This window comes from Leucoraja erinacea, chromosome 6, assembly GCF_028641065.1.
Source record: "Leucoraja erinacea ecotype New England chromosome 6, Leri_hhj_1, whole genome shotgun sequence".
Lineage (NCBI taxonomy): Eukaryota > Metazoa > Chordata > Chondrichthyes > Rajiformes > Rajidae > Leucoraja > Leucoraja erinaceus.
Window position 1 is genome coordinate 16,447,478 of NC_073382.1, and position 9,582 is coordinate 16,457,059.

Consider the following 9,582-nt stretch of genomic DNA (forward strand, 5'->3'; position numbering starts at 1 on the left):
GGAAGAAGCAAGACATTTCAGAGGCGACACTCAAAGTACTAAAGGAACTCAGCAGGCCAGGCAGCATCTGTGGAAGGAATAGACAGACAATTTTTCATTCTTCAGACTTCAGTCTGAAGAACGATCCTTACCTGTAATGCAATCTGATCCCCTGAGTTCCTCCGGCACTTTGTATTTTGCAGAGGATTTCAGTATCTGCATATGCTTGCGTCTACATTTCATAGACATCTGTATGGGATGCCTCAACATCGGAGCAAATACGGGAGAATAGAAACAGGGTGGGCTGAAGACTAGTTGATATAATAATGGGAGTCAGAAATGTGTGTAGTCTGACAACAAAAAACACATTTTTTAAAGATACATTCTGAAAGCAAAATGCATTATTAAACTATACTGTCAACATACTTTCATTGGTGCAACAAATTGAATAGAATAATTATTTGGGTGTGTTTTATTTTGGTTACTATTGGTTAAAAACAAAAAAGTATAAGATCCTGCTATTGGTAATTGCCATGATTTGGAACTGATAATAATACTTAAGAGATGTTTGATTTGGCAAGCAATAAGCAGGTGAAGAGGATGATCAATAGCCAATCAATATTTAGTTGGCAGCCATGGGAAGGATGGATTTTATAAGGTTTATTTTTTTTCTTCCCCTAACATTTTATCACTTGGAATGATTCAACAACACTGTATTTACCTTAATAGAGCTAATAATGTAAATCACAGTCAGTGACATAAAATTACAATTTCTTGGGAATTACAATTTTCATCCCTGTTAAAAAAAGATATGTAAATGATTCACCATCTCGGAACTATTTCTTATTTTACATTTTTCATAGAACACAAAACAGTACAGCATTACAACAGGCCCTCCAGCCTACAATGTCTGTGCCAAGTATGATGCCAAATTAAACTAATCCCTTCTGCCTGCACATGTTCTCTGCACATTCACGTGCCCATATAAACACCCGTTTTTGTGCAGCCTGAAACTGTCAAGGGTGGTGGTGGTGGAAACAGATATGATATTGTCACTGCGTTAAAACATGCCAAGCACATCTCCTTTAAACTTTCGTCCTCTGCTATAAAGCTATCCCTGCTAGTATATGCCATCTCCACCCTGGGCAAAAAGTTTTGACTAGCTATCCTATCTATTTCTCTTCATAATTTAATACATTTTTATCAGGTCTCCCCTCAACCTCTGACGCTCGAGAGGAAACAATACAAGTTTGCCCAACCGCTCCTTATAGTAATATATACTCTATTCCAGGCATCATCCTGGTAAACCTCTTGTGCTCACTCTCGAAAATTATTTTTTGTTATGTATAAGCGAATGTACATATTGTTCTTTACGGTTTGCAGTCAGAACAAATACTTGACAAGGACTGGTTACCCATGTTATATGATGGATCTGATCTCCCTGCTTCCCTTCACTTACCACTGCACAGAAAGTAGCTAAGCTGCCCCTTGGGTCCATTCTGGTTCGAATCAATCACATTCCCTCTTCTTATTTCCCTGTAGCCCTGCAAGTTACTCTCTTCCACTCATGCCAACCATTTGTATTTTGATTTTTTTCCCTCCAACTTATCTACATGGAAGATTGGAAAACCCACGCAGTCACAGGCGGAACAAATAAACTCCCCACAGAGAGCAAGGTGGATTCAACCTGGGACTCAGGTGCCGAGAGGCAGCGGCTCTGCCTACTGTGCCATCACGCCACTTGCATTGTATCCCATGCTGTGGTATGTCACTCCATCTACTGGTTTTAACAGAGAATCACAATGAAGTATTTTTAAATCTTAACTGAGAAGCATTTTTCCGTCGTCGGCCTTCAATTCGAAGATTTAATAAACAAATCTCCTGAGGGAAGACTGCACAAACCTGAGGGAGGCAATTACATTTTAATTCTCCAGTGCTCTCTGAAATGTAACTGCGTAGTAACTGGAACACAGACAAGAGACGACTCCAAAATACACAAGATTAATGCAAAATCTAGCTGCAAAACCACCAACTGTACTTACCACAGGAGTTTCTCAGTATCAAAGGGGCTGTGTTACAACAGTGTGCAATGCGAGTGGAGCTCAGACACGGTCTTCACTGACGTCAGAACTGCACCTCTAACGTGCTGCTTGTCTGGCTAACCAGTAGCTATGCAACAAGTGCTGCAGTCAATGTCCTGATCAAGGTCTTTCCTGGCTCACTGCTGGCATTTCTCGGCAGATCTATGATGCAGATGACTGATCAGAAAAGGCACAGAATACATAAGCAGGGGTGGGGGTCTTATTGGATCTGTGGTTAGACCACAGATGGAGCATAGTTCTATTGGAAAGATGCAGCAACGTTTTATAGAATTGTAATGAGGCTCGAAAATTAAACACATGTCTATGTTGATGTTATTTTCTTCCGAACAAAGGAGACAGAGGAGAAATTTAGTTGGTGTTTATAATAAACAAGCAGGGGTGGGGGTCTTATTGGATCTGTGGTTAGGCCACAGATGGAGCATAGTTCTGCTGGAAAGATGCAGCAACGATTTATGGAATTGTTATTAGGCTCGAGAATTATACACATGTCTAAGTTGACGTTATTTTCTTCGGAACAAAGGAGACCAAGGAGAGTAGGCACTTGAAAATCCATAAACTTTTGCAGAATGAGATCTATGAATTTGACCATATTTGAAAGTACAGGTCCTCCTCAGCTTGCAAACACCAGACTTATGTGCAGCCTGTTTGGGAGATCGTGGGATGGATCTGTCAGCTGTTACAGGGCTGCAGGCATCTTTCATTGGGGACTCAGTGTGCGGCCGCGTTTCCGATTTGTGAACTGTTCGGGTTACAAACAGTTCACAGCAACAGAACCCTGGGGATGACCAGTATGGATGTGATGGGCCAAAAGGACACATTCTCTACTAAAAATGTCTGTGATTTTAATGCAGAAAAAGGATATTCATGCCAAATTGACAGCAATGGTTGTTTGAAACCCATCGTTAACTTCAGATGTCGTCCAGTGCTCCACTACCATTGCCCTAATCTACATCCAGTCCCAGTACTCACATTCCTCTACTTGCTGACCTACACTGGTTCCCGGCTAAACAATTTCTTAAACTCGATTCTCATTTTCACACATTCCTAAATCTTGCTTCTGACCATCTCTTCGGTCCCCTGCACCTCTTGATCATTCTTGAATATAAATGATCCTCCGAACCTTCTCTCCCTAATGTCTGAAATTCTTCCCTAAATGCCTATTAATGTGTCTTCCACTTTGACCAATATTTTAGTCATGTCCTAATATTTCCTTTGTAACTTGTTCTCAAATTTCATTTGATTATGTGTGTCTAAAGGGCCTCGGATCTCCTATGTCAAGGGTTCCACACAAATACAAGTTGTTGTAATTTGTTGCACTCCTCTGCTCATTCCCGATGGCCCTGGAAAATGTTCCTTTATTAACAAAAAGCTTCATTGTTATTTGAATATAGCAATGAACTCAGTGTGGTTGGGGATTAGCCAATGCTAGTTGGCCCTCCACACACTGTTCTATAATGTATCTTTACCAGCATTGTGTCTATTCTAGGCCAATGTATTCAACATTTCAATCTACTGCAATTTATGCTAATTACTTCCAAATCCTGTTGGCAAAAGATAGGAATTTTCAAATTGAATCTATTTAGAAATACAATGCTTAAAAGAAAATTACAACAACATGTAAAGAATAATAGACTCAGAAATTCTTATGTACCTCAAATCTCATTGTACTTATGTGCAATGACAATAAAATATATTTTAATTATTAGGTTATTAGCAGTTTTGTCTGTGGCCTCGCTTACTTGGTTAAAGAACTCGACACAAAGCAAAACAGGAGCAGGAATAAGCCCAGTGGCTCATTAAGCCTGCCTTCCATTCAATAAGATCATGGGTTTTCTGCCCTAGGTTTTATCTCTCCTTATGTGCCAGTTCCCCACATGCCTCATATCCCTAATCTTTCAGAAATGTATCTACCTTCTTGTTAAATAACTTAGTGATCCAGCCTCCATAACTCTCTGGGATGGAGAATTCTGGAGATTGACCACACTCTGTGAGAAGCAGTACCTATGCCATCCAGTTTTAAATGACTGTCCCCAATCTGAAAGGTATGCCCCTTGTTCCTGACTCTTTCACTCAACATCGACCCAGTTATGAACGCTAATGATTTTATACATTTCGAAAAGACCATTCTCATTCTTCTAGATGCAAAAAATATACTGGCGAAAAATATACTAGAAACTAGAGTGAAAATTGCAGGAGCCCTGGTTGAAATTTATGAGTCACCCTTAAATACAGGAGAGGTGCCAGAGGATTGGAGGGTGGCAAATGTTGTGCCTCTTTGCAAGAAGGGCTGCAGGGAAAATGCTGGGAACTATAAGCCGGTGAGCTTAACATCTATAGTTGATAAATTACAGGAGAGTTTTCTGAGGGATCGGATATACAGGCATTTGGATGTGAAAGGGCTGATTAGGGATAGTCAGCATGGTTTTGTACATGGGAGCTCGTGTCTCACAAATCTGATTGATTTTTTTGAAGACGTGAGCAAAAGGAACAACGAGGATTGGAGGGTAGCTAATGTAACCTCCCTTTTAAAAAGGGAGGGAGAGAGAAAACGGGGAATTACAGACTAGTTAGTCTAACATCGGTAATGGGGAAACTGCTCAAGTCAGTTATTAAAGATGGGATAGCAGCACATTTGGAAAGTGGTGAAATCATTGGACAAACTCAGCATGGATTTATGAAAGGTAAATCATGTCTGACAAATCTTATAGAATTTTCCGAGGATGTAACTAGTAGAGTGGATAAGGGAGAACCAGTGGATGTGTAATATATGGACTTTCAGAAGGCTTTCGACAAGGTCCCACATAAGAGATTAGTATGCAAACTTAAAGCACACGGTAATGGGGGTTCAGTATTGATGTGGATAGAGAACTGGCTGGCAGACAGGAAGCAAAGAGTAGGAGTAAACGGGTCCTTTTCAGAATGGCAGACAATGGCAAGTGAGGTACCGCAAGGCTCAGTGCTGGGACCCCAGCTATTTACAATATATATTAATGATTTGGACGAGGGAATTGAATGCAACATCTCCAACTTTGCGGATGACACAAAGCTGGGGGGCAGTGTTAGCTGTGAGAAGGATGCTAGGAGGCAGCAAGGTGACTTGGATAGGTTGGGTGAGTGGGAAAATGCATGGCAGATGCAGTATTATGTGGATAAATGTGAGGTTGTCCACTTTGGCGGCAAAAACAAGGGGGCAGATTATTATCTAAATGGGGACAGGTTAGGTAAGGGGGAGGTACAGCGAGACCTGGGTGTCCTTGTACACCGGTCACTGAAAGTTGGGGTGTAGGAACAGCAGGCAGTGAAGAAAGCTAATGGAATGTTGGCCTTCATAACAAGAGGATTTCAGTATAATAATAATAATAATAATCTTTATTTATATAGCACTTTTCAACAAAACCAGTATTTGAACCAAAGTGCTTTACAGAGACTGATTAAATTAATTGAACAGATCAGTATAGGAGTAAACAGGTTCTTCTGCAGTTGTATAGGGCTCTGGTGAGATCACATCTGGAGTATTATGTAATTTTGGTCTCCTAATTTGATGAAGGACATCCTTGTGATTGAGGCAGTGCCACGTAGGTTCACGAGATTGATCCCTGGGATGGCGGGACTGTCATATGAGGAAAGATTGAAAAGACTAGGCTTGTATTGTCTGGAGTTTAGAAGGATGAGGGGGGGTTCTTATAGAAACATATAAAATTATAAAAGGACTGGACAAGCTAGATGCAGGAAAAATGTTCCCAATGTTGGGTGAGTCCAGAACCAGGGGCCACAGTCTTAGAATAAAGGGGAGGTCATTTAAGACCGAGGTGAGAAAAAACTTTTTCACCCAGAGAGTTGTGAATTTATGGAATTCCCTACCACAGAGGGCAGAGGAGGCCAAATCACTGGATGGATTTAAGAGAGAGTTAGATAGAGCTCGAGGGACTAGTAGAGTCAAGGGATATGGGGAGAAGGCAGGCACGGGTTATTGATAGGGGACGATCAGCCATGATCACAATGAATGGCGGTGCTGGCTCGAAGGGCCGAATGGCCTCCTCTTGCACCTATTTTCTATGTTTCTATGTGTGGTCTCACTAGGGCTCTGTACAATTGCAGAAGGACCTCTTTGCTCCTAGACTCGACTCTTCGTGTTATAAAGGCCAACATGCCATTCGCTTTCTTCACTGCCTGCTGTACCTGCATGCTTACTTTCATAGACTGATGAACAAGGACCCCCAGATCCCGTTGTACTTTCCCTTTTCCCAACTTGACACCATTTAGATAGTAATCTGCCTTCCTGTTTTTGATACCAAAGTGGATAACCTCACATTTATGCACATTAAACTTAATCTGCCATGCATCTGCCCACTCCCCCAACCTGTCCAAGTCACCCTGCATTCTCATAGCATCCTCCTCACAGTTTACACTGCCACCCAGCTTTGTGTCATCTGCAAATTTGCTAATGTTACTTTGAATCCCTTCATCCAAATCATTGATGTATATTGTAAATAACTGCGGTCCCAGCACCAAGCCTTGCGGTACCCCACTAGTCATTGCCTGTCATTCTGAAAGGGACCCGTTAATCCCTACTCTTTGTTTCCTGTCTACCAACCAATTTTCTATCCATGTCAGCCCTCTACCCCCAATACCATGTGCCCTAGTTTTGCCCACCAATCTCCTATGTGGGACCTTATCAAATGCTTTCTGAAAGTCCAGGTACACTACATCCACTGGCTCTCCCTTGTCCATTTACCTAGTTACATCTTCAAAAAATTCCAGAAGATTAGTCAAGCATGATTTCCCCTTCGTAAATCCATGCTGACTCGGACCGATCCTGTTACTGCTATCTAAATGTGCGGCTATTTCATCTTTTATAATTGACTCCAGCATCTTCCCCACCACCGATGTCAGGCTAACTGATCTATAATTCCCTGTTTTCCTCTCCTGCCTTTCTTAAAAAGTGGGATAACATTAGCTACCCTCCAATCCACTGGAACTGATCCTGAGTCTATAGCACATTGGAAAATTATCACCAATGCATCCACGATTTCAAGAGCCACTTCCTCAAGTACCCTGGGATGCAGACCATTTATCAGCCTTCAGTCCCATCAGTCTACCCAACACCATTTCCTGCCTAATGTGGATTTCCTTCAGTTCCTCCATCACCCCAGATCCTCTGGCCACTACTATATCAGGAAGATTGTTTGTGTCCTCCTTAGTGAAGATGGATCCAAAGTACCTGTTCAACTCATCTGCCATTTCCTTGTTCCCATAATAAGTTCACCTTTTTCAGTCTTCAAGGGTCCAACTTTGGTCTTAACTAATTTTTTTCTCTTCACATACCTAAATAAGCTTTTACTATCCTCCTTTATATTCTTGGCTAGCTTACCTTCGTACCTCATCTTTTCTCCCCGTATTGTCTTTTTAGTTATCTTCTGTTGCTTTTTAAACTTTACCCAATCCTCTTGCTTCCCGCTCATCTTTGCTACATTGTACTTCTTCTCTTTCATTTTTATACTGTCCCTGACGTCCCTTGTCAGCCACGGTTGCCCCTTACTCCCCTTGGAATCTTTCTTCCTCCTAGGAATGAACTGATCCTGCACCTTCTGTATTATTCCTAGAAATACCTGCCATTTTATGTTCCACTGTCATCCCTGCTAGTGTATCTTTCCAGACAACTTTGGCCAGCTCCTCCCTCATGGCCCCATAGTCCCCATTATTCAATTGTAACACTGACACCTCCGATCTACCCTTCTCCCTCTCCAATTGTAGATTAAACCTGACCATGTTATGGTCACTACTTCCTAATGGCTCATTAACCTCGAGGTCCTTTATCAAATCCGGTTCATTGCATAACACTAAATCCAGAATTGCCTTCTCCCTGGTAGGCTCCAATACAAGCTGCTCTAAGAATCCATCACGAAGGTACTCTACAAAGTCCCTTTCTTGGGATCGAGTACCAACCTGATTTTCCCAATCTACCTGCATGTTGAAATCTCCCATAACAACCACAGGTACATGGATAGGACGGGTTTGGAGGGTTATGGACCAAGCGCAGTCAAGTGGGACTAGGGTAGCTGAGACATTGTTGGCCGGTGTGGGTCAGTTGAGCCGACAGGCCTGTTTCCGCACTTATTAATCTATGACTCTATGCCTCTATCTAAATTATTTTGACGCTTGCAATACAAAAATCCCTCTTATCCCAGAAATTAGCCTGATAAATCTCCTTTGGACTGACTCCACTGCCACTTTCTTAAATGAGACCAAATCTGTGAACAATGCTCCAGTTGTGGCCTCTTGCTGTACAATTGTAATAATACTTTCTTATTTCTAAGATCTAACCCTTTATCAATAAATAGCAGTAATATTCTACGGTGAATAAGAGTTTCACAATTGCATACTTTCTACTGAGTACAGTGGAAGATGGGCTGTCGATTGGGAGAAAACTGGAGTAGTCGCCCAGATAAGTTGAAACCAGCAGAGAACTGGTCATACATCTAATTTTTTTGCAAGCTCTTTCATAAGGTCATAAGTGATAGGAGCAGAATTAGGCCATTCGGCCCATCAAGTCTACTCCACCATTCAATCATGGCTGGTCTATCTCTCCCTCCTAACCCAATGTTCCTGCTTTCTCCCCATAACCCCTGACACCCGTACTAGAAAAGAATCTATCTATCTCTGCCTTTTAAAATATCCATTGACGGCCTCCACAGCCTTCTGTGGCAAAGAATTCCACAGGTTCGCCACCCTCTGACAAAATAAATCTCTTCTCCTTTCTAAAGGAATGTCCTTTAATTCTGAGGTTATGACCTCTCATCCTAGAATCTCTCACTAGTGGAAACATCCTCTCCACATCTTCTCCACTTCTATCTACATCCTCTCCACTTCTATCCAGGTCTTTCACTATTCGGTATGTTTCAATGAGGTCCTCCCTCATTCTTCTGAACTCCAGAGTGTACAGGCTCAGTGTCGTCAAATGCTCTTTTTACCCATTCATTCCTGGGATCATTCTTGTAAACCTCCTTTGGACCTTCTCCAGAGCCACCACATCTTTCCTCAGATATGGTGTATTGTTCACAATACTCCAAATGCAGCCTGACTAGCGCCTTATAGAGTCTCAGCATTACATCCCTGTTTTTGTATTCTAGCCCTCTTGAAATAAATGCTAGCATTGCTTTTGCCTTCTTTACGACTGATTTGATTTGAAAATTAACTTTTTGGGAATCCTGCACTCCCAAGCCCCTTTGCACCTCCCATTTCAGGATTCTCTCCCCATTTAGAAAATAATCTACGCCTTTATTCCTACTACCAAAATGCATGACTCCACATTATATTCCATCTGCCACTTCTCTGCCCACTCTCCCAATCTGTCCAAGTCCTCTTTGCAGAGTCCCTGCTTTCTCTACACTACCTGCCCCTCCACCTATTTTCATCTCATCCGCAAAGTTTCTGCATCCAGTAACTGTAGCATTTTCCTACATAACAACCACATCTATTATTTAAAAGTAAAATAATTGGC

At 41.8% G+C, this 9,582-nt stretch overlaps 1 protein-coding gene across 1 annotated transcript in view; it reads right to left on the bottom strand.

Moving 5' to 3' along the window:
* Positions 1–2,134, bottom strand: part of mbnl2 (muscleblind-like splicing regulator 2) — a 145,710-nt gene extending 143,576 nt beyond the window's left edge. Inside the window, exon 1 of the mRNA XM_055636681.1 lies at positions 2,022–2,134. The gene's annotated coding sequence lies outside the window, so the exon portion shown is untranslated. The remainder of the gene's footprint in view (positions 1–2,021) is intronic.
* Positions 2,135–9,582: the final 7,448 nt, after the last annotated feature.